The 23,932-nt window shown below is 37.9% G+C and overlaps 1 protein-coding gene across 1 annotated transcript in view; it reads left to right on the plus strand.

Annotated features, from left to right (window-relative positions):
- Positions 1-23,932, plus strand: part of Ankrd28 (ankyrin repeat domain 28) — a 159,181-nt gene that overhangs the window by 374 nt on the left and 134,875 nt on the right. The gene's annotated exons all lie outside the window — the stretch shown is intronic.

Genomic DNA, 23,932 nt, shown 5'->3' on the forward strand with positions numbered 1-23,932 from the left:
GGGAACCCGGAGGAGGGCGGACCAGCGGCGTGGGCCGCCCGGGTGCCCGCTCAGCGCGGTGGCTGCGAGGGAAACGGGTGTCCCGGGCCGGGGGACGGCGCGAGGCTGCAGCCCGGGACCGTCCGCCTGTCAGTGCAGCTCGGGCTCTGAGAAACCCACGTGCCGCCGGGGGATCGCGGCCGCCACCACAGGGGCGGGTTCCGCGCTCGCCGCCCTCGAGTCCGGCGCGCTGCCGGGTAGGCGCCTCCTCTTTCCTGCCAGGTGAGGCTCGGGCCTAACAGGTGGCTTTGCTGGGCAAAGCGGCAAAGCGGCAGCAGTGCTGGTGGCCGTGACCTGGGGTCACGACCTTGCTCTCGGGTTGCTTCGTTGGGTGGTTCCCGGACCAACGCGTTGTCTCGCGGAGAGGTAGTGGCGGAAGAAAGCAAACCTACCATTCTTGATTGATTCTGCTAGAGACTTGTACCGTGCAAATCCCCGGACTTGTTTTCTCTTGACATTTTCTGCACCATCTTGGTTAGTTTTCTTGTCTTAGGAAGAGCTTGTCAAAGAACACCTGAAATGCTGCAAAGACTCATTCCGTGGGCCTGGAAGAACAACTTAGTATCTACCAATGAAATCGCAACTGTGTCTGAATGTTGTTACCTTTAAAAACGTGAGAAGGTGGATTGTAAAACTTTATAATTTGCTTCAGGAGATGTAGATTCTCCCCAATGTTTATATTTTTTGAAGGAAAAAGGAAATTAACGTGTGAAATTTCGGGATCGTGGGAACCTATTAACGCTGAGTACTTATTTTGCTATTGTTTCCTGAATAGGAGATACTGAACAGATTTGAAGGGAAAGTTACTTGCATGCATTGGGAAACCATTCCGAAAGTGAGCACAGGCTTACTAAAAACGATAGGGAAAAACTTCATATGTATATGTATTTTCTGCCAGTAAAAGTTTAAGTTCTGAATCCAGCTAATAACATTTTTTACTTAAAAAAATGGTATATTCTCTTTAGACTGATGGCTGGCTTTCTGTATCATTTGGTATCATAGTTTTAACTAATATTAACATTAAGGTATGATTCTTGGAAAAGCTTTAGTTGATAGTTTATATTTCAAATTATGTGAATAACTTTATTGTCCAGCATGTTGCCATTAGCCACATATAGTCTTTAATTAAATTAAAAAAAAAGAACCAGTTTCTTAGTTGTGCTAGTCACTTTTCAGAAGTGTTCACCGGCCACAAACAGCTCTTGGTTACTGTGTTAAATACAACAAACTCTTTCATTGCACAAAGTTCTGTCAGAAAAAAACCCCTGGTAACAACAAGCAGAGTTAAAGCCTACGACATGTAATTCTTATATAGTTAATACCATGAAACAAGATTGAGATTTTCCACTAATTTTATTATTCTAGTAGCACTTCGTGCCTACATATTTGATTCTAACCCTTCACTTTTGAAAGGATTATCTTGTGATTTGGCCCTTTGTGTGCATTAGGAATCTGGTAGACTTTTTAGAACATCTTAGTAAATAAAAGCAATGCATTTGCATCTCTGTATTTGAGTATCTAGGAACTACAATATTGAAGCATTTGTAATACTGATCCAGTTTAATGTGATATCCTTTAATACTCGGTGGTGATAGTGATCTTTAAAATGTCACCTGTAAACTTAGAGATGATGGCATTGCTGGCGAAGACTTACTGTAATACTGACTAATTGTCTCATCTAATAACCTTGCCTTTAGGGTTATTTGAAAGACTTTACCAACTGAGTTTATTTTGCCTAATTTAAAGGGAATTGTTCTTAGAAATCAGTTTATGTCTCGTTATTACAAACCATTAGCAGTGTTGATAGAAACAAAATGGAATGCGGACAGTTTAACCTTTCTCATGTGTAGGAAAAGCACTTGGCTAGAGAGATTGCTCAGTGGTAAGAGAGCATCGGCTGCTCTTCTAGAGGACCTAGGTTCAATTCCAAGCACCCACAGGTTTGATTCCCGGAACCCATATCGTGGCTCACAACTGTCTTTAGCCCTAGTTCCAGGATATCCAGCACCCTTCTTTCATCTGTAACAATGGCAGGATTTTACCTCTTTTAAGTATCACTTTTTATCTCTTTTAGCTGATAAAAAACTGTTCATATGTATAGTTAAACTTTAAATCATAGGCTTTCTTTATGTTCTATTAAGAAAGGTGGTTGGTCTTTGTTAGATTCCCATTTCAGAAGCTAAATGGCAACTGACACTGGCTTCAATGTATAGATGATGTGCAGTGGTGGCGATCTTGACCTCAGTATCAGTCATGTTAGTGTGCTGAGCCCCAAGCCTCTGTTGTTGTGCAAGGTCTATCTAGTATTTCTGGAGTTCCATTTTCCTTTAGGATGCCAGACGTTCAGATTGTTAGGTAAAAATCTATTTATAAATGTTGGCAAATTGGTAGCTACCAATGAGAACAATGAATACTCAGGTTATAAAAAAGGACTAGTATGAAACTAGTTTATAACTGCTTATTTAGATGAGTTGGAGAAAAACTACAAAAATGCACACCCATGGCTATAAATTTCTCCCTTAAAGCCACTTTTGCTGTATTTCATCCACTTTAGCAATGTTTTCATTTTTGTTTGGTTTAGGAAATTTTTAATTTCTCTCAATTTCTTCAAAAATTTATGGTTTCAGTCTCTGTATATTTTCTGTAATTTCACTTGGATTTGATTTGGAAAGATAAAAGCTATTTCAATATTTTTGTATTCATTAATATTTGTTTTATGTCCTAAAATACAATGTTTTAGAGACAATATCTTGGTAGCCAAGACCAGCATGTATTCTGCAACTCTTGGATGAGATATTCTGTAGATGTTATTAAATCCATTTGATCTATGGTATAGTTTAATTCAAAGTCTCCTTGTTGAATTTTTTTAATCTAGATAATCTGTCATCTGAGAGGAGAATAGTCATGTCTTGTAATATGTAGACAAGTAGTGCTTGTTCGATAAAATTGAGTACATATGTATTTACAGTCATAGCTTGACAATTACTGCCTGTTAATATTCAGTGATTTTCTTGCTTCTAATTTTGGTTTAAAGTCTGCTTATTAATCTAAAAGTATCACCTACTCCTGCTATTTGCTTGAGATGAATGCGCTGGTGAGGTAATTTTCTTGCACATAGTTGGCTCTTGTTTTCTAAGCCAAACTTCCAGTTTGTATGTTTCAATTGAAAGATAAAACCTTGCCTTTAGGGTTATTGAAGGCATGTACAAAATTTCTCTTTATTCACCTTAGGTTTCCTGGAATATTGAGTTTGATTCTTTACTAATTCTCATTTGTTTATTTGATCTCCTAGTGAAATTTTCTCTCTCCTTTGAGCTCATGACTGTGTTTGTCTGTCTTCCTCTCCGTGTAGTATTTTTGGAAGTATACATTGCTCTTTTGATACTCATGACTTGCTTCCGCTTATGTTTATTGTGGGCGTTTTTTATTTCTCCTTCAGTACTTTTTTTTTTTTTCTTTTTCGAGACTGTTTCTCTATGTAGTCCTGGTTTCTGGAACTCGCTTTGAAGACCATGCTTGGCTTGAACTCAAGAGACCTGCCTGCCTCTGCCTCCCAAGTGCTGGATTAAAGGCATACATCACCACCATCAAAGTCTCCTCCAATTTTCAAAGATAATTTTGCTAGATACAAAAATTTTTGTTTCAGTTACTTTAAAGGTGTGAAATATATTAGTACATGATCTCCTAACCTTTAGGGTTTCTGTTGAGCTTTTTGTTTTGATAGATTCATTGTAATGAGAACGTAACTTTTGCCTTGAAACTTTCAGTATTTGTTTTGTACTCTGGGCATTATAACTGTATGATGCTATGGAGAGGATTTCTGGTCACTTCTATAGGGAATCTTATTGTGTCCTGTATTTGGATATCTGTCCCTTTCCTAAGATTTAGGGAGTTTTCTGCTTTAATTTCTCCCCTTCTCTTCCCTTCCTTCATTTGGTGATAAGATCTTGCTGTGTAACTCAGGCTGGCCTAGAACTCAACTATGGTCATCCTCCTGGGAATATAGGCATGTGCCATCACACCCATCTTTATAACTTCCTCTTTTACACCAAAAACATGTATTCTTGATTCTTAATTGTATCCCGGAGATCTTAAAAGTTGTGATAATGATACATTACCCCCTTTGTTACTGTCTGAATATATTCTCAACTATATCTTCCATCCTTGCTTTTCTTCCTTCTACCTATTCTAGTCTATTGGTGATGCTTTCCATTGAGTATTTTATTTGATTTTTTGAGCTTTTCCTTACCAGGAGTCCCCTTCCCCATTATGTATGTCTTTGCTGAATTATCCAGGTTGTTGACTTTCTTGTCCAAGTCTTAAATTGACTTTGCTATTCATTTGTTTATTTGAAACCTCTTTGAGGTCCTTGTCATTTTAAAATTTAATTTTTTAGTATTTTTAAAATCTAGCTTTCCAACTATTTCCATATTTTTGTATTTGGTTATGGAAGATGTGTGCAGTTTTGTAAGATCATTTTGCTTTTTTCATATTGTTTCTCTGCTATAATAGAGATATTATATAATTGGGATAGCTATCTCTCTGGTTTCTATGTGATCTTCTTAGTGAGTAAGTAACCTTGAGGACTTAATTCCCAGTACTATTCAGAGGAGAAAGCCAGTGTTGGTAACAACAGCAATACCCAAGCAAGCCAAATATAGCAATGTCTAGTAAATCTTAAAAGACTGCCATATCACTGTTAACTATAGAAAAAGAAAGAGCAATGTCTAGTAAATTATGAAATTAAAACTATGAAGGTAAAGGTAATAAAAGAGTGAAAAAGAGGAGCAGGTAAGGAGAAAAAAAGATAAAGGAAAAGACAAAGCGCAAGAAAAATTTGATTACAGAGACAGATATTGGGGTTCAAAGTGGAGATCAGAAAAGCAAAACAGCCAAGCCACTAGAACAGTCTTAACCTCTACCAAGGCTGGGCAACTGCAGCAGACTGAGCCCTGAGCTTCTGTCTTTTCCAGTTTTAAATTCCCTTTTGTTGCTGGATTAAAGGCGTATGACTCCCTATTACTGGGATTAAAGGTGTGAGCTACAACCTGCAGTGATTGTGTGTAGCCCAGGGTGCTCTCAATTCACAGAGATATCCCCCCCCCCTCTCTCTCTCCCAAATTCTGGTGACACCACTGCCTGACCTCTAGTGGCTTAGTTTTACCCTTTGATTTTCAGGCAAGCTTTATTTATTAAAGCATAAATAAAATATTATTCTAAGAGGTAGGTTAGAGAGAGAACAGCAATGATAGAGCAACCTACATGCCCAAGGCTCTGAGTTTAATATCTAGGACTCTTAAAACAACAGCAACAATAAAAAAGTAGCAATACATAATAAAACAAAAGGATTTTTTAAATTAAAATACTAAAAGTAATATAAAGAAATAAGGTAAAAGAACAAATTAGAGGGTTCTTTCCAGAATCTATAATAATTGTAATCTTGTAGGTCTGGAGGATGATGTTGTTGATTATTTTACACTTTGCTCTTTGGTCTTTTGTGGTCCTTTCACCCAGCTGTCAAATAAATCACACATGGAGAGACGTATTATTACGTATAAATGCTCGGCCTTAGCTTGGCTTGCTTGTTTCTAGCCAGCTTTTCTTAACTTATCCCATCTATCTTTTGCTTCTGAGCTCTTATATTTATCTGTATACCTTTTCTTCTTTCTCTGTGGCTTGTGTGAAATTGGGTAACTAGCCTCTGATGTCCTCCTTCCTCTCCTTGTTCTCTTGCTCCTTCCTCTCTCCTCCCAGATTTCTCTCTGCCTGCCAGCCCCGCCTATTTTTTCTCCTGCCTTGCTATTGGCTGTTCAGCTCTTTATTAGACTATCAGATATTTTAGACAGGCAAAGTATAACAGCTTCACAGAGTTAAACACATGCAACATAAAAGAATGCAACACATCTTTGCACCATTAAACATATATATGTTCCACACCATAAAAAATGTAACACATCTTATAATAATATTCCACAATAGGAAGAACAGTCAGTTGCCTTTCTTCACTCTTCTCACCATACTGGCTGGTGCAGTACAGCTCCAGTGGTACATCAGTGACAAGGCCTCATTTAGTTTAGCTGGTATCCTGTGTAGCTGGGGTTGCTGCTGGCTGCTGTGGGGTGAGGAGATTTCCATTCACATTGGTGGTTCCCAAGTCAACGTGCCTGTGGGCGATAAACATCCAAACTGAGGGGTTTCTCCATGTTCATATGAGAATGAGGAAACAGTCCCGAGGTCTGCTTTGGAGAGAACTGAGATGTTATGATGTCTTACTCTTTTGGCTTTTAGGGGGAGGGAGGATGGACCCACCACCCAGTTCCCAAATAAATCACACATGGACGTTTATTCTTGTTATGATTGCCTGACCTTAGTTTGGTTTGTTTCTTGCTCACTTTTCTTAACTTACATTATCCTGACTACTTTTATCTTTCTCTGTTTCTGTGCATCTTACTTTCACTCATGCTCTGTGACTGGCCCCTGATGTTCTGGCCTTGGTCTCTCCTTGCTCCTTGTTCTCCTCCTCGTTTCTTTTGTATTCTCTGCCTGTTAGCCCTGCCTATCATTGCTCCTGCTTCACTATTGGCCATTCAGCTCTTTATTAGGATCATCAGGTGTTTTAGACAGGCATAGAATCACAGCTTCACAGTTAATCAAATGCAGTATAAACAAAAGTAGCACACCTGAAAATAATATTCCCCAATTCTGAGGTATCCCATCAGTCACAGTGCCTTCAGAGTCTTAACACACAACAACCAGTAAACCACCTTGTAGTTGGAAGGAGTCTGTGGAAATAGAGCAACCTGCCCTTCCTGTGTTCACTATTCCTCTTGTTAGTAAATTACTTGTGGCCTTGAGGCAGGTCAGACTGTAGGTGAGAATGGCCCATGAAGATGGAAGCAAAGCTAACCAGTTCTAATGCAAGGAATGCCCAGAGTCATCACACTGGAGAAGATAAGAATTTTTCCCTAATATATTCAGGGTTTGTCAATTTGAGACTGCCAGCCTCCATGACTGGTAAGAAAAAATGTTGGTTTTTATTTTAAGAATTATTTATTTTGTTTTTTTTGGGGGGGGGCAGGGTTTCTCTTTGTAACATTCTTGGCTGTCCTGGAGCTCTTTTTGTAAAAAAACTAGGCTGGTCTTGAACTCACAGAGATCCGCCTGCCTCTGCTTCCGAAGTGATGGGATGGATAAAAGGCATGCACCACCTCCGCCTGGCTGATTTATTTTTAATTTTTTAAAGAGAGAAAGTGGGCGTGTGTACACATGAGTGAAGATGCTTGAAAAGATCAGGCTTCAGGTCCCTCTTTAGCTATAGTTATCAGTGATTGTGAGCTGTCCAACACGGGTACCAAGATCCAAACTTCGTTCCTCTGCCAGAGCAGTACATGTTCTTAAGCGCTGAGCCATTTCTCTAACCCAAATTTCTATCAATTCAAGCCACCAAGTTTGCCTTAACAGTAGTCTTTAAGGGAGCAACAAAAAGATTTAATACATTTAGATTTGTATATGCAATGTGGTAGGAGTAAAATTTCACTTTTATGCATATTTACTTGTTCCTGTGCTATTGAATTATCATAACATACTTATCACAAATTTGACAAGTATGAGACTTTATTTGTTCTCTTCCACTGATCTTTGTGTATCTGTGTACCAGTACTAAAAGGCTTGATTTCTATAGTTTGAAGATGGAGAATGAGTCCTAACTTTGTTCTTGTTTTTCAAGTTTGTTGTTATGGGACATTTGTATTTCTATTTTAGTTGTAGCAACAGCTCTGAATCTGTCAGAAAAGAAAGTTGGAGTAATCTTATAGCTATTGTATTTAATGTATAAGTCAATTTGAGAAATACTGAATCTTATTAGTAAGTCTTCAATCTGAGACCGAGTTGTTTGCCGTTTATTAAGGTTTTTAAGTTTCATTCAGTGTTACTGTGTAGATTGTAAGTTTTAGACTTCATTTGTTCAATTTACTGTTTTTATGTTGTTTATTGGAGATTTCCTTAATTTTCAGAGTGTGTATAGAAGGACTTTCTCTCTCTCTCTCTCTCTCTCTCTCTCTCTCTCTCTCTCTTTTTGTAACCCTTGAATTCACAGAGATCCACCTGCTCTGCCTCCCAAGTATGGGGATTAATGGTGCGCACCACTTCCTGGCTACAACCATTTTTTAAATTGCTCTTGTACTCTGCATTTCCATTGAACTCATTTATTAGTATGAATAGGTTTTTAGTGGATTCCTGGTAGGGTTTTTTTTTTTTTCTGTGTAGAGATGTATTTTCTTACTGGATGTAATTTTACCTTTTCTTTCTGGTTTGAATGCTTTCTATTTCTTCTAGCTTGCTTTCACCAAGTGTAACCTCCTGTACAATATTTCCAGTACAATATTAAATGGAAGTGGTGAGATAGACAGTCTTTTGGGTATACGTGGTAGCAGGATCTCAGTGGTAGCTTACACTGTCCTGACACACACTGTGTGTAGCCTAGGCTAGCTCAGACTCATGGCTGTGCTCCTGCCTCAGCTTCCCAGTTACTGTAATTAAAGACGTGAGTCACTGTGTCTGGGTTGAACATCTTGTCATCTTCATAATCTCCTGTCATTCACTATTAAATATGATTTCTGCTGTGAGTTTTTGTAGATATCTTTTACTAGACCGATGAAGTTCTCTTCTGGTCTCAATTTGTTTATTGGTAACTTCTTAAACTTGATCAAATATTAATTGTTTCATCTTGGGTATTATAACTATTTGAGTAAAATGAGAACTTAGGAATAAAAAAAGAATTTTGGTTTCACACAAGATTGTGTTATTGATACAATTTTTCCATCCTTAAGACTTCTAAACATTTTAATAGCAAGCCCCAAACTTTTGATTATGGATTTGAGTTTTTAAGCAAGCTCAAATCTCTCCAGCATTTTCCTATTTGATAATTTCAGTCAACTACATTTTACTCCAGATTTAGTACAACTTATTATTCCTTTGATTGACTGATTTTATTTTGCATCAGATTCTATAACCAGACTAAAACATACAAGAATGTGTTTGAAGAAATGTTGATAGGAAATGTGGCCAAGCATAGTTGCCTTTGCCTGTAATCTCAGCATTTGAGGGAGGTTGAGACAAGGGAATTGCTGCAAATTCAAGGGTAATCTGAGCAACACTGACTTTCTGCCCAACCCAGTACTATATGGCAAGATGTGGTCTCAACAACACCTCCCTAGTCCTCCCAGCCAAAATGTGGGAATATACGGAGCATGGGGCTCATGGAATGTGAAGTCTATGCTGGAGAGCGTCCAGTCATGAAAGGCCTGCGTTCTAAGGAGTTGGAACTTGATTTTGAAATATCAACGCAGACAGTACAAGATTTGTGTTTTGAATGAATTCTGGAAAATTGATAATATTTTGGATCAGTAAAGTAGAGGAATTACTAGGAAGATAAATCCATTTAACTTAGCCAGTAAGATAAATTTGACTTTGGAAATATTGAAGTTTTAGTGGAACTTCCAAACATTGAAGTGTCCTTGAGTAAGCTGCTAAATATGAAAGTGATTTTATAGAAGAGTGTTTTAGGTAGTAAATGAATTTATTTAGGTAATGAGAAGGGCTCGTGATCAAGAAGAATGTAATGGAAAACCTAGGATGGGTGGAGGAAAGGAATTCTGAGAAACTACCAGAGGTAAGAGCCACAAGAGGCTGCTTATCACAGACCAAAGAGGAGAGATTGCCAAGTGGTAACTGTATTCTCTTGGGATTTGTTTAATTTAGGCTTTATCTAACATGATCTTGATTGAAGCTAGAATAGTTTTCTTTACTAGGCTTTCATTTTATGCAAATAATTACAGTGTCCAAGATGGGAATTACTACTGAATGCCCATCATAATTCAGAACATTGTTTTAAACTTTTCTGTGGAAATGATTTTCCTATTTGCCTCAAGCTCTTTACTACTTAAGGCCACTGTTTTTTAGCGGAATACAAATTCTTGATGTATGTGTGCTCGAAGTCCAGTTAGATCACCTTGGGTCTTGCTCTAGAGTCTAAATCTTACTTCCTATTTTAAAGGCTGTTTTGTCCTTAGTAAGTGGGTCCCAGTTAACTGATATTTACTACCTCTTCATGCATTTGTTGTTGGTCGTGGTGGTGGTGGTGGTGGGTGTGTTTGAGGGGTGTGTGTTTGTGTGTGTGTGTGTGTGTGTGTGTGTGTGTGTTTGAGATATAGCCATAGAAAATTTAGCCCAATTGTTTTGTGTTATGACCACTCCTCTTATTTCCCACCTGTTGCCAGAACAGCTTTAGAAACAATGGGTTCAGATCCTGAACTTTTGTTAGTCCAAGTAGATTCCAGCTTCCTTAGTCTCCCAGGTGATCATTCATTAACTTGGAGTTTTCTAAGGATCAAAATTTTGCTAAGTGTTGGCCTCAGCTTGTGCTCTTTTTGTTTAAGAACTTATTTGGCTTCCAGTTCTTGTATATTGTTTTCTTTGTAATACATTTAATAGAAGTAGGTGTAATAAACACCCTGATTGTTGGATTAAAAAAATTCATATTTACAATCTGCTGATCCTTGACACTGGGGATACATCTGTTTATAAAGCAAGGTATCTGCTTCTATTATGAGATAAAATGAAATTAGATAAGGACAGTTATATTAGCCATCAATTGGAGACATTAAAGAAGTGGCTAGTTGCACCCAAGGGTGAAGTTGGAAGGATTTCTTGAAATTTTAATAGAATTTTGTTTACTGGTATTACTTTTATAGTTTGCAATTCTTTCACCCTCTCTCCCTTGTTGTAGGGATTGAACCCAGGATCTTGGACATTATAAGCTCAGCCCTCTTTTCTTTATTTTGGCTTAAGGGAATTAATATTCCATTTTTTTTCCAAAATGTACTTTTTAAAAAAAGATTTATTTATTTATTATGTATACAGTGTTCTGTCTGCATGTGTGCCTACAGATCAGAAGAGGGCACCAGATCTCATTACAAATGGTTGTAAGCCACCATGTGGTTGCTGGGAATTGAACTCGTCCTCTGGAAGAACAGTCAGTGCTCTTAATCTCTGAGCCATCTCTCCAGCCCCCAAAATGTACTCTTAATATTAACTGAAATTTGGGTAGATGTTTATCTCTTGTTTTGTTTGTTTTGAAATTTTCCCCCTTTCTTACATATTGTTCCATATTAGTATCTGGATGTACTATGCCTGTTAACTAAGATTGTAATACTCAGGTTGGACACAAATCAGGTAACAATGCACATTATTTGGATTATTTGGATTGGTTTTGTTTGTTCAAGATGGGATCTTCCTTGTATAGCCTAGGCTGACCTTAAACTTAAAATTCTCCTTCCTCAGCTGTTAGAAGTGCAGAGATTATAGGCATTTACTACCATGCTTAGCCAGAATTTAGTTTAATGCTTAATTTTGCAGTGTATTATAGTATAACTTTAAAATTACTACTTCTCTGATTAATGAAAACATTTCCATTGTCAAATAAAAATTGTAAGTAAATGATTTATGTTTGCTGGCAAAAGTGTGTGTGGCTTGTTTTGTATAAATATTTTTAAGGTCCAATTATGCTTGAACATACTATTTCTTCACTGCTGAATAGTAAGCATTTGTGTGTGTGTGTGTGTGTGTGTGTGTGTGTGTGTGTATGTGTGTATGTGTGTATGTATACCATATACAGTCCAGTTGATGAACAATTGAATGGTTTCCCAGTTTTAGAAAATGTGAGTAATATTGCTGTGAATATTAAAATATGTCTTTGTAAAGATGTGTTTTAACTTTTTCTGGAAGTAGTTCTAGAAATAAAATTGTTAGACCATGTGATAAGTTTATGTTTGCAGACTACTAGATGACTTGTATAAGCCCTGCTGTGTAGTTCTAGATTTGGCTTGCTGGGACTTTTTTTTTTTAAATTGTTTTTATTGAGCTCTACATTTTTATCCGCTCTCCTCCTTTCCTCTCCCCTCCCCTTCTATCCTCTACCATGGTCCCCATGCTCTCAATTTACTCAGGAGATTTTGTCGTTTTCTACTTCCCATGTAGATTAGATCCGTGTATGTCTGTCTCTCTTAGGGTTCTCTTTGTTGTCTAGGATCTCTGGGGTTGTAAATTGTAGCCTAGTTTTCTATGCTTTGTCTAAAAGCCATGGCACTTTTTCATATGGAGGTATTGCTTTCTTCAGAATAAATCTGAGTAATAGTCCACCTGTTGAATTATCTTCATGAGTTTATGAAAACTTGCATTTTTATTAATTTGATATTTGGTATAGTGAATGGAGCTCAGGATTTTTCTTTGTGGGAGAATTTGAAGTACTAATTCCATTTCAAATGGTATGGGTTTAGTCATATTTTCTGTTTTCTCTTGAGCCAGTTTTATCTAGGAGTTTGTCCATTTTTATCATAGTTGATTGTATGTGTTGATACCGGTTCATATATTTCTTTATAACCATTTTAGGGTCTCTTAAAGTTGGATAGTGATGCCCTTCCTTCCGTTGCTGAATTGGGTAATTTGTGTTTTCTTTCTTTAAAGATTTATTAATTTTGCTCATCTTTTCAGTTTGATTCTTGCTAATGCTATTCCTTCTGCTTGCTTTGGGTTTACCTTGCTTTTGTTTTTCTAATTCTTCAGGTAAAAGTTGGCTTGAAAAATTTCAGTTCTAGTATTGATGTTTACAGCTATAAATAGCCTTCTATAAATGTTGTTGATTATATCCTAAGTTTTTGCTATATCTTATTTTTATTCAATTTAAAGTATGTTCTGAGTTCCTTTGTGATATCATCTTTGACCCATGGGTTTTCTTTTAGAACTGATTTAATTTCCAGTGGTTTTGGAATTTCAAATATTCTTTTGTTGTTGATTTCTAATTTACTCACATTATGATTGGAGAAATTTCTTTGTATCACTACTTTTAAGTTTGAACCTATTCATGATGTGATTTGGAGAATGTGGCTTAACAAGAATGTGTTCGCATTTTGCTGTTGTTAGATTCTTTCAGGTGTCTTTTAGGTCAAGTTAGTGAAGTTCAACTCTTCATTATCGTTTCTAATTTCTTGCTTACACTTTTTTTCATAGATGATGAGATTGGCATCTGCCTGTAACCATTAAATTGGCAATTTCATCTGTCATTCTGAGATCTAGAGGTGGAACTCAGGCCATCAACTTTGGGTCACAGAACTTTTACCCATTGAGCCATCACTTTGACCCTGATTTGACCAAACTCATTTTAGTGGAGTGTTTAATCCATATATTTATTTTAAAATATTAGTTTTATTTTTTAATTATATGTATATATATATATGTTTGTTTCTGTGTGGATATATGTGTGAGTGCTGATGTGTTCAAGGAGTCCATTAGAGGGTGCCACCTCCCATGAAGCTGGCATTATGGGTGGTTGTGAGCTACCTGTGTGTGTACTGGGAACCAAATTTGGTTCCTCTGCAAGAGAAATATGACTTCTTAACCAATGAACTATTTCTCTAGCCTTAATCCTTTTATTTTTAATACATGTATGTTTTCTCTCTTTCTATTTTATCATTTTTGATTTCTTTGCTTTTCAAAAATTCTATTTTTCCAACTTTTTGTTCCACACAACGTGTATCGTGTTTATTGCAGTGTACTTCATATGAATCCTGTTAATGCCTCAGTATAGCTAACTCCATTTCCTCTCCTCTTCTTTGTACTATTATATACATTACGTTCATTAGCATAATAACCTAATGGCAGTTTTAATTATTTCTTTCTATAGTGAATACCAGTTAAAAAATAAAGCAAGGTTTATAGTTTTTTATTAACCTATACTCTTACCATATATAATTCTCTTTATCCTTAGAGATTCAAGCTAACTACATAATGTCATTTTTTTTCACTAATACAGCTTTATTATGTAACTCCTTTTTGTGCTTTTTCTATTATGTGTATGTGCCTGGTACATGCAGAGGATATTAGATCTCCTGGAAGTATACTTACAAACAGTTGTGAGTCAACATGTAAGTGCTGGGAACCAAACCTGGGTCTTATGCAAGAGTAGCAAGTGCTCATAACCTCTGAGCTACTTAGCCCCACTTTACCTTTTTGTTAAAAAGCTGAAGTCAAGGGACTGGAGAGGTGGCTCGGTGTTTAAGAACAACAGCTGTTCTTCCAGAGGTCCTGAGTTCATTTCATAGTAACCACAAGTGACTCACAACCATCTATAGTGGGATCTGATGCTCTCTTCTGGCGTACAGGCGTACATGCAGCTAGAGCACTCATACACACAAAAATAAATAGATAAATCTTTTTAAAAAACTAAAGATGAAGACAAATATTATAGACAGTTTACACCAAGAACACTTTTTCCCTCCTTGCTCATTTTTGGCAATATCTGTGAGCATTTTTTTGATTGTTAAAAATGGGGAGAAGAAGAGGTGCTAGTGCTATTTATTATGTAGAGACCAGAAATGCTGCTCAAATTTTGCAGTGAATGAGACATTTCCTTTTAATAATAATAATAAAAAATCGTCTGAGGATGGGGAAATGTCTTAGTAGTTAAAGTGTTTACTACATACACAAGAGTTTGATCCCTAACATTCACATAAAACCTAGGTAGGTGTGGTGGCATATGTCTAGAACCCAGTGCTAAAGGTCAAGACAGGCAATTCTCTGGGGCTTTCCTACCAGTTAGCCCAGCCAAAATACTGAGCTAGGTTTAATAATAAACCTTGTCTCATAAAGTAAGGTAGAAGGGTTGTCTAGAGTATTAGCTTAGTGATTAAGAGCAGTTGCTGCTCTTCCAGAGGACCAGAGTTTGGTTCCTAGTATCTACATCTGGCAGCTCACAGCCACTCATAATTCTAACTCCAAAGGATCTGACACCATCTTCTGGCCTCCATTGGCGCCCTTACACATGGTACATACATACACACACATACACATAAAAAAATAATAATGATCTTAAAGAGTGACAACTAAAATTTCATATTAGAACAACTACAGCAATCCCACAAATATACATTGTAGATTGCTATCCAGAGGTGAAGAATCTGTTACATAATTTGGAAGGTCTGACAAAATTAAAGGTGTAAAGTATCACCTAAGACTTGGGGCTTAATTAGAACTGATTGTCAGACAATAAGGTGGGCTTTCATTGTAAATTACTTAGAGCAATTGCCTCAGTGACCTGGTTGGTTTCTACACAGTCTTCCGTATTTAGTGAAAAGGCATCAGATAGAAAATACCCCAAGTAGGAAATCCTTTTGTGTATACTGTCGGAGTTCACCTGGTATTAATACAAGTCAGCTTGGATGAATGTGCTTGTTGAAATGATCACAGAAAGCTCCAGAAAGGAAGATTACATTTGTTGGTACATGAAAGCATAGTTAGATACTAATACTAGGGACAGTTGGTGATACCAATAGACGTGATTCAGGGTGTCTTGAGGGAGAACGAGAGAGTTCTTCTCCAGGGGATCTTGTAGCCTCCACAGGCACACAGACCCCTAAACACGGCATACACACGTACCCAAATGCAAATAAAAATCTTTTTTTTAAAAAAAATGTGGAGAAGGGATTAAGAAATACATCACAATATCAACCTCTGGCCTCCATACATGCCCATACAGATCAGTACACCTGCACACACACACAACACACACGATGTAAGCGAGTGTGAGTGTTACATCTCTGGAGTAGCATTGATATCCTGACTTATCCAGAAGCCAGGCTTTACTTAGAGCCACAGTAGGACAGCTGTGAAGGGATAGAGCCCAAGTAGGACAGCTCTGGAAGCTGGAGCTGCAATAGCTCAGCTGTGGAGGGAAAGGTGTCCTGACTGATCCAGAAGCCAGCTACCTGGAGCTGGGGTGTGGTGGGTGGTGGTCTTCACACAGGATATAGCAATCCCTCTCCTAGAGAGCCACTACAGTTGAGCTCTGCTTCTTCTAAGAGAACGTCCTAGCAGGTCCTAGCAGAGCTATCCACTTCTTCTGCACAAAGATGTTACTACTTCTGTCTCCTACACTTTTCTTAAGGGGAAGCTCCTGCAGAAATGTAGCAATCTCCTCCTTCTCTTAGGAAAAACTGTTACATTTTTGTTGAGCCTTGCTCACTACCTCTTAGGGAGCTCTCAGCAAGGTTCTTCTATTCTGCGCTGGCAAATGAAGATCTTCACCCAAGACTCTTTTTGAGAAAGAGATTTATTTGGGAAGGAGGAGTCCAGGAGAATGGCTGCCTCTGCCAGGGAGGGAAAAAACAGCCACAACTGAACAGGCAGAGGGGCTTATATAGGGCTTCTTGGGGAAGGGGACAGTTTTCCCAGGGACAAGTTTTTCTTTCTGCTCAGGGATTGGTTAGTTTAGTTGATCAGGTGCTGAGTTGACTCTGATTTCAGGGTTAAACTGCATTTCTTTCACTGGCACTAGCTTTTTTTGTTATATTTTCAGGGCTGAAGTGTATTTAATTAGCTCTGGTCTTAGGGACAAAGTGTGTCTCTTTGGGTCTGTTTCAGAATCAGTGTTTTTCTTTGGTTCTGGGTTCAGAGATAAAATGTATCTTTCACTGGCTTAGGTTTCAGGGCAGGTTTTTTTTTTTTTTTTTGCTGGTCCCTTTTCCTTATACATGAGTGGCAGTGGGGCAGGGAACAATCTAAAATTCAGTATTATTGAGTTTTGTAGCACATTCTAATTGGTATTAATAATAAAAACTCAGATACAGGGGTTAATGCTAAAGATCAGAGAAGCAGAGCAGCCAGCCACTACTGCAACTGTCTCCACCAAACCTCAGACTATATTCCTCTTTCTGCCCAGTCATATCACTCCAGTCTCCACCTCCTTAGCACTGGGAATAAAGGTGTGTGCCACCACTGCCCGGCTCCAGGGTGCTGGGATTAAAGGTGTGTGCCATCACTCCCTGGCCTCTAGTGACTTAGCTCTGTACTCTGATCTTCAGGCAAGCTTTTCTTATTAAAATACAAACAAAATATCCCTACAGAGCTAGAGAAACCTTTCTCTAAAACGTTCTGCTTGACCACACAGTCCATATCTTTGTTTTTGTGTGAATATGTATATGGATGTGTGTATTTATGGATACATACAGATGCACTAGTTTTAGACTCTGAGCAAAAGTCTCGTGTATACAAGCCTGTAGGTGATTAATTTTCTTTTATATACTGAGGAGTTTGATTGTGACCAACATTGTTTTAGAAGTGCCTAAGACCATTTAGTAATTTGATTGGACTTAGAAGTCTCAGCAAAAAGAGTTTAATAATATGGTTTACTGCATCATAGGAATACAGGTTTAACCCACCAATATATAAAGGTACACAGGCCTGGGTCTTGGAAACTTCAGGCACAAAGTAGCAATTGTTCTTTTATTTGGGTGGGGTTTGGTTCTTTTTTGGAGACAGCATTTCTCTGTGTAACAGTCTTGGCTATCCTTTACTGTGTAGACCAGACTGGCCTTGAACAGAGATCCACTTGCCTCTGCTGCCTGAGTGCTAGGATTAAAAGGGTGAGCCACCACCACCCAGCAATTTTAAAATTTTATTCATTATTATTAATATATATATATATATACATACAAACACACACACACACACACACACACACACACAGATATATGTGGTCAGTGGGTGCTCACTTCTCCCAGTAGTGATGTAAGGCTGAACTTAGGAGGTTTACTAACCAGTAATACCCACCTGAGCTTTGGTGTGCAATGAATTTATTGAGTAATCAATCACAGGTAGAGTCAGCCACCTATGTGGTTGATCTTAGTCTTCATCTTCTTCATAGGTAAATCAGATACTGTGTGGCCTAAAGTTATGAACATAATCTTACTGTTCAGTCTATCAAGAATAGTGTTTGTTTGTTTGTTTAAAGCAGGTCATTCCAAGGGCTTAGAATTTATCTTAAAGATTAGTAAGGGTCAAACCTTTCTTTAACTAAAGTTAATTTTTCACTGTATACTGTGAGATTCATTGTTTTAGTTCTTCTTTAGGAACAAATAGCTACCAAAGGGCTGTAGAGATAGTTCAGCAGTTAATTTCACTTAAAGCTCTTGAGAAAACCTGAGTTCTGTTCTTAGCACCCACACTGAGCAGTTTACAACTTCATGGAACTCCAGTTCCAGGTGATCTGACATCCGCTTCTGGCCTCTGTGGGCATTCAAACACATGCATATACACACATGAGGAAAGACACATGCACATAAATAAATGATAAAATATTAAAATAATAATTATAGCTACCTGAGTAATTCTCAGAGGCTAATTTAGGATTTATCTATTAATGGATTTAAGGTTACTTTGTACCCATGTATTGTTTAAGGAACTTGTTTGTCCATTGAAAGCAGTGGTTTTGAAAGCATACTTCATGGACCCATAACCCTGGGGTAAGATTTTCACATAATAAATGTTATATGCGTCTTGTACTTTGTTGAAATTTGTACTGGTGGTACAAAAGTTGTGCTTACTGTGTATCTTCTTAGGTGTCAAGATGATGTGTCTTAGTTACTGGTCTACTACAGCTGTGAAGAGATACCATAACCAAGGCAACTCTTATAAGAGAAAGCATTTAATTGGGGGCTTGCTTACAGTTTTAGAAGGTGAGTTGAGTCCATGACCATCATGGGAGGAAGCAGACTGGAGCAGTAACTGAGAACCTTACATCCTAATCCACAGGCAGCAAGCAGAGAGAGAAAACTGGGTTTGATGTGGTTCTTTGTAATCTCAGAGCACACCTCCAGTGACGTACCTCTTCTAACAAGGCTACACCTCCTAATCTTTCTAAAACAGTTCACTCTCTGGTGACTAACCTTTCAAATATAAGGAGGCCATTCTCATTCAAACCACCACATGGTGGCATATGTAAGGTCCTATGTTCCATTCCAACACAAAGAAGAAAAGACAAGTAGAAATTACTTTGATTACATTTAGCTCTTGGGTTTCTGGAAGATAATGCTTAAGTACTTCACAGATGTGTCTTGTGAGTTGCTCGCCTAAACTAAGACCCAAGAAAATAAATAATACATTTTTACCTGAAAGAGTAACTGACAAATTGTATTTACTCAGACTCAAACATTCCATTGGAAAGGGAAAAAGAAAATTTTGTCACTTCAAGAAATGTACCTATCAATGTTTTTTACTATCATGAAAATTAGAACTTTAAAACAGAAATTATAATCGGAAAGATTAGTATTGGCCACCTACACTTAACTTTACAGTATTTAGACTTTCTGGTCATTAGCATGAGCAAATGTGATGGATATTTTGGGGGGATGGTATTGCATATAATGAAAAGTATCAATAATTGGAGGAGTTTATATAATTTAGTAAACTAGTATTTTCCAGATTATTATGCATGGTGTTATTAAGTCATACACAGGTAAAGCATCCATTCAAAAATGTATATTTGTATATATTCTTTTCAAGGCTAGATATCAAACTCAGGTTTTTGTGTATTCCAAAGTGCTCTATTACTGATTATACTTCAAGACCCTAGCCAGTGGATGTTAATGAAGCATGAAAAATTCATTGATACGGTTCCATTGCAACTAGAGAGATTACTGTATCAATTTAAAAATATTACTTGTCAAGCCTGGTGTAGTCAGGAGAAAATTCACAGTTACCTGAAAAAGACTCTTAAATGCTGCCGTTTTCTGTTTACTAATGGATACAGATTTTCTTTATGTAATTGAGCAAGGATGACTCACTGCCACCGATTGGATACAGCAGCAGCCAAGACGTCTACTTTTTTTTTTTTTGGTTTTTCGAGACAGGGTTTCTCTGTGGCTTTGGAGCCTGTCCTGGAACTAGCTCTGTAGACCAGGCTGGTCTCGAACTCACAGAGATCCGCCTACCTCTGCCTCCCGAGTGCTGGGATTAAAGGCGTGCGCCACCATCGCCCGGCTAAGACGTCTACTTTTGGTTAAGCCAGTCAGACATGAGAGTTTGTGAAAAGTTAAAGCAGTGCTACTCACCTCATTTTTATCTTTTGTTTTAAGTTTTCAATTTTTTTCAGCTTTAATATTCAGTATAGTAATTATTAAAAGAATAACTCATACAAGCAACACTCTCTCAGCTCCTTAGGAATTTAAAAGTGTGAAGGGGTTAGAAGATACAAAACTTTTAGAGCAGATGTCCCACTAAGATTGGTCCCTTAGGTAGTTTTGAGCATACATTTCTTTTTTGTTGGGTTAGGCTGCAACAGACTAGATTTAAATTCCTTGGATTTTAATGAAAATCCCCCCCCCCGATCTGAATATTTTTTTTAAAAATGGAATTAGGGTAGAATTTAATAGTGATCAATAAGTCCTGGCTTTATGTGGCTCAAAAATTTATTATAAATCAGATGATTGAAAAATTAAATCAGAAAAGAATGAAAAAGTAATTAGATGGTGGTTGAATTTTCCAGGTCATAATAGACAGGTGATTATGGAGAAAGCATTATGTTATGAAAGTTGCAAAGAAGCAAGATAAAGTTTGATACCTGAAAGGCAAGAAATTATATACTGGTAAGAGAAGAAATAATAGGGAGCATTTTAATTTTTGAAATATCTTTATTCTAACCTTCAATGAAGGTAGTAGGCTTTCTGTTCTGAAAATACAGGCTTTTTTTTTTTTTTTGAGACAGGGTTTTGTTTTTGTGTGTGTGTGTGTGTGTGTAGCCCTGGTCATACTGGAACTCTGTAGACCTATCCACCTGTCTACCTCCCAGTGCTAGTATTTAAAGGTTTGCACCACCACACCTGGATTCTTATATATTTCTTCATATAATTAATCAGGGATGCCTTGTTTTAAAATCTTGCTGTTAACACCTTTGATAAGGGTTGTTTGGTCTGTTTTCAATTAATACTTAGAGAAATATCTGTAAAGCCATTGAAAAAGCACACCTATAAAACTATGAAGAATTCTGTATTAGTCAGGATTCTTTAGAGGAACAGAACTTAAAGATTTATTAAAGTGACTTACATAGGCTGTGGTCTGGCTGGTCCTCCCGATGGAAAGATCAAGAATATAGTAGTTTTGTTCTTCAGTTCATGATGCTGGATATCTCACTGGGCTTACGTCTGTGTTGGAGTCCCAGGGAAGTGTATTCTAATACCAGTGAAGGAATTCATCATCATTGTCAGCAGCAGCAACAGAGTAAAAGTAAGCAAGCAAAAAACTTCTTCATGTCTTTTTCAGTGGACTGCCATCAGAAGGTGTGACCCAGACTTAGGGTGAATTTTCCCGCCTCAAATGATCCAATCAAAAGATCACAGTTGATCTGTTTTATTGTGCTGAGCATCATATGGCTCTCCTTTATTTATCTTTTTCTCCTTATGCAATATATTCTTTTTTGTGCTTTTATGCATGTATTTTTTTTTCTTTTTCTCTGTATGTTATTCCTGTGTTTTCTTAAAGGCAGCTTGCTTGCTGTGAATTGCTTTAGTTTGTGTTTGTCTTGAAAATATTTTTATTTTTCATCAATTTTGACAGATAGCAGCTGGGCATAGCAATCTTAGTTGGCAGAGTTTGCTTTTAAGTCTTGACATATACCATTCCATGGTTTCTTGGCTTTTAAGGTTGCTGATAAAAACTTAATGCTATCATGATGTGTTTTCCTGTGAGTTGCCATTTTTCTTACAGCTTTTATTATTATTTTCTTTGTATATTTGACATTGTAACTGCTGTGTTGTTTAGAGGTTCATTTGTAATTATTTTCAAGCTACCTGTTGTATTTCGATGTCCCTATTTTTCTCTAGACTTTGTCCAGATTTTTTGCTATAATGTCATTGACTACACTGTCTTTGTCTTTAGATTACCTTAGTTCCTTTTACTTCACAGATCCTTAGGTTATCCCTTCAGCATTATCCCAGGGTTCTTGAAAGTTGAAGTCATTCTTTTTAGTACTATTATTTTTTTTTATATGTGACTGAAAATACCATTCTAACCTTGATTCATCTTTGAACTTTGTTTTATCTGGTTTTGTTTGTTGATTGTGGGTGAATTCCTTCCATCTTGACTAAAGATCAGAGAGTTCAGTCCTGTTCTTGCTCCTTCAAGGTTATTGACAGGAGGTTTTACCCAAGGTGTGGCTACCAACAGGATGTTTTGCTCTAGGGTGTGGTTACTTGATGCTTTGGGTATTGAAAAGGTGATTACTTTGTTCCTTATATTGTGGTTAAAAAGTCTTTTGTCTTCCCTTTCCTGGATGGGGCTATATAAAGCCTATGAGCAATAAATGTGAGCAGATTCAGTATTCACTGGAGTGCCCTTCCAACTCTATCCTGTATCTCTGTCTTTTCTTTGGTATTTTTAATTTAAATCTTTAATGCCATTTCTTAATCCTCATTCTTTCCTCCAAGCATAGGTGAATTAAGCCAGGTGGGACCCTGGCTGATGTTGTCTCCTGGATGCGGGATTAGGCAGTTGATAATACTTTTTCCGCTGTGTTTTTGCTTTTTTGATCCATTAATATTTTCATTTGCAGCATTTTTGTGGTTCTTTTCCAGAGTCTTCATTTCTTTTTTGAACATTTCCTTTCATATTTTTTCTCCTCCATATTACTGGCTGATTCATCGGCTTTGCAAACTGTAGTAATAGGAGCGGCGGGGCTGCGTTCCCAGCACCCCGGCCGCCTGCACGGCTAGCTTATGCCCGAAATAACAACACACAAACTGTATTCATTTAAACACTGCTTGGCCCATTCTCTTCTAGGCTAATTCTCACATATTAATTTAGCCCATTTCTAATCATCTGTGTATGGCACCCCAAGGTGCGCTTACCAGGAAGATTCTAGCCTATGTCCATCCTGGGTCGGAGCTTCATCCCGGGAGCAGGGCATGGTGTCTCTCTCAGGCGTCTGCTCCAGAGAGGAGAGCTGTCGAGACTCTGAGCTCACTTCCTCTTCCTCCCAGTATTCTGTTCTGTTTTCTCCTCCCACCCATCTTCCAACCAATAAAATGGGCCAAGGCAGTTCCTTTATTAGCCAATGACCTTCCTCCATCAGCAAATTTTGTTGTCTAGGTTCTAAAGTGATTTCTTATTCTTTATTCATATCCTTGAATCCGGCAAGAGGTCATTGATTGCCTTCTGAAAGTAGAAATTTGAAATATTTTTTTCCCCCTGGCATTTCAAATATCTCATTGTCTTTGGTTTCCATTTTGTAGTGGCTTGTTTCATGTTGTGTTAGTGTTTCTTACATTTTGTGCTTCTCTCGGGATGGCTCTATAGCCTTAATTTTTTTCCCTTTTTATTTTTTGTGAATCTTCTTGGTGAGTTGTTTTCACTTTATTTAATGGAGTGTCAGGAGCCGTTTCCCCCCAAAAATTATTACAGGAACCATCGCCCCGGGGAGTCTGCAGAGAACCCCACACCCCCAATTGTATTGAGAACTGTTTTATTGACAGAGCCTACCCCACACCCAATTATCTGTTAATAGAGAGCTGTTAGCGGAACCCGCCCCACATTCCAAACTATCCAGAGAACTAGATGTGTCAACCTGTGAACTCTAGGCCTATGTGACCTGACCGAATGTAACCTTCTGGCCTACGTGACCGTTGACCCCTACCCCCATCCCAAGCCAAACTCCTCATCCTATATAAGCTGTAACCTGACTTTAATAAACAGAGGCTCTGACAAACCTAGCATGGCCTTCTTCCTCTCTCTCTGCCCATATCTTCCAGATAGCGCCTCTCCGGGACCCTGGAATTACTGAACTGCCAGGTGGGTTACAACCCCTAGACTGAGTAACCCGCTGAGGCAGTTTACAATGGAGAAGCTGACTGTAGTAACAGATAACAATAATTTGACAGCAGTCCCAGTGTTAACTTGAAGTAGAAGACAGTTGTGTTGCCTGTTTGAGAGGTTAGCAGTACCAGAATACTGATTGAGGGAAAGTGTAGTTTAAGTAGTGAAGTGAGAGGGAATGGGATAGGGAAAAGAAGTA

Source organism: Microtus oregoni, unplaced genomic scaffold, assembly GCF_018167655.1.
Source record: "Microtus oregoni isolate MIOR12 unplaced genomic scaffold, Mior012 000013F_ref0000133, whole genome shotgun sequence".
Classification (NCBI taxonomy): domain Eukaryota; kingdom Metazoa; phylum Chordata; class Mammalia; order Rodentia; family Cricetidae; genus Microtus; species Microtus oregoni.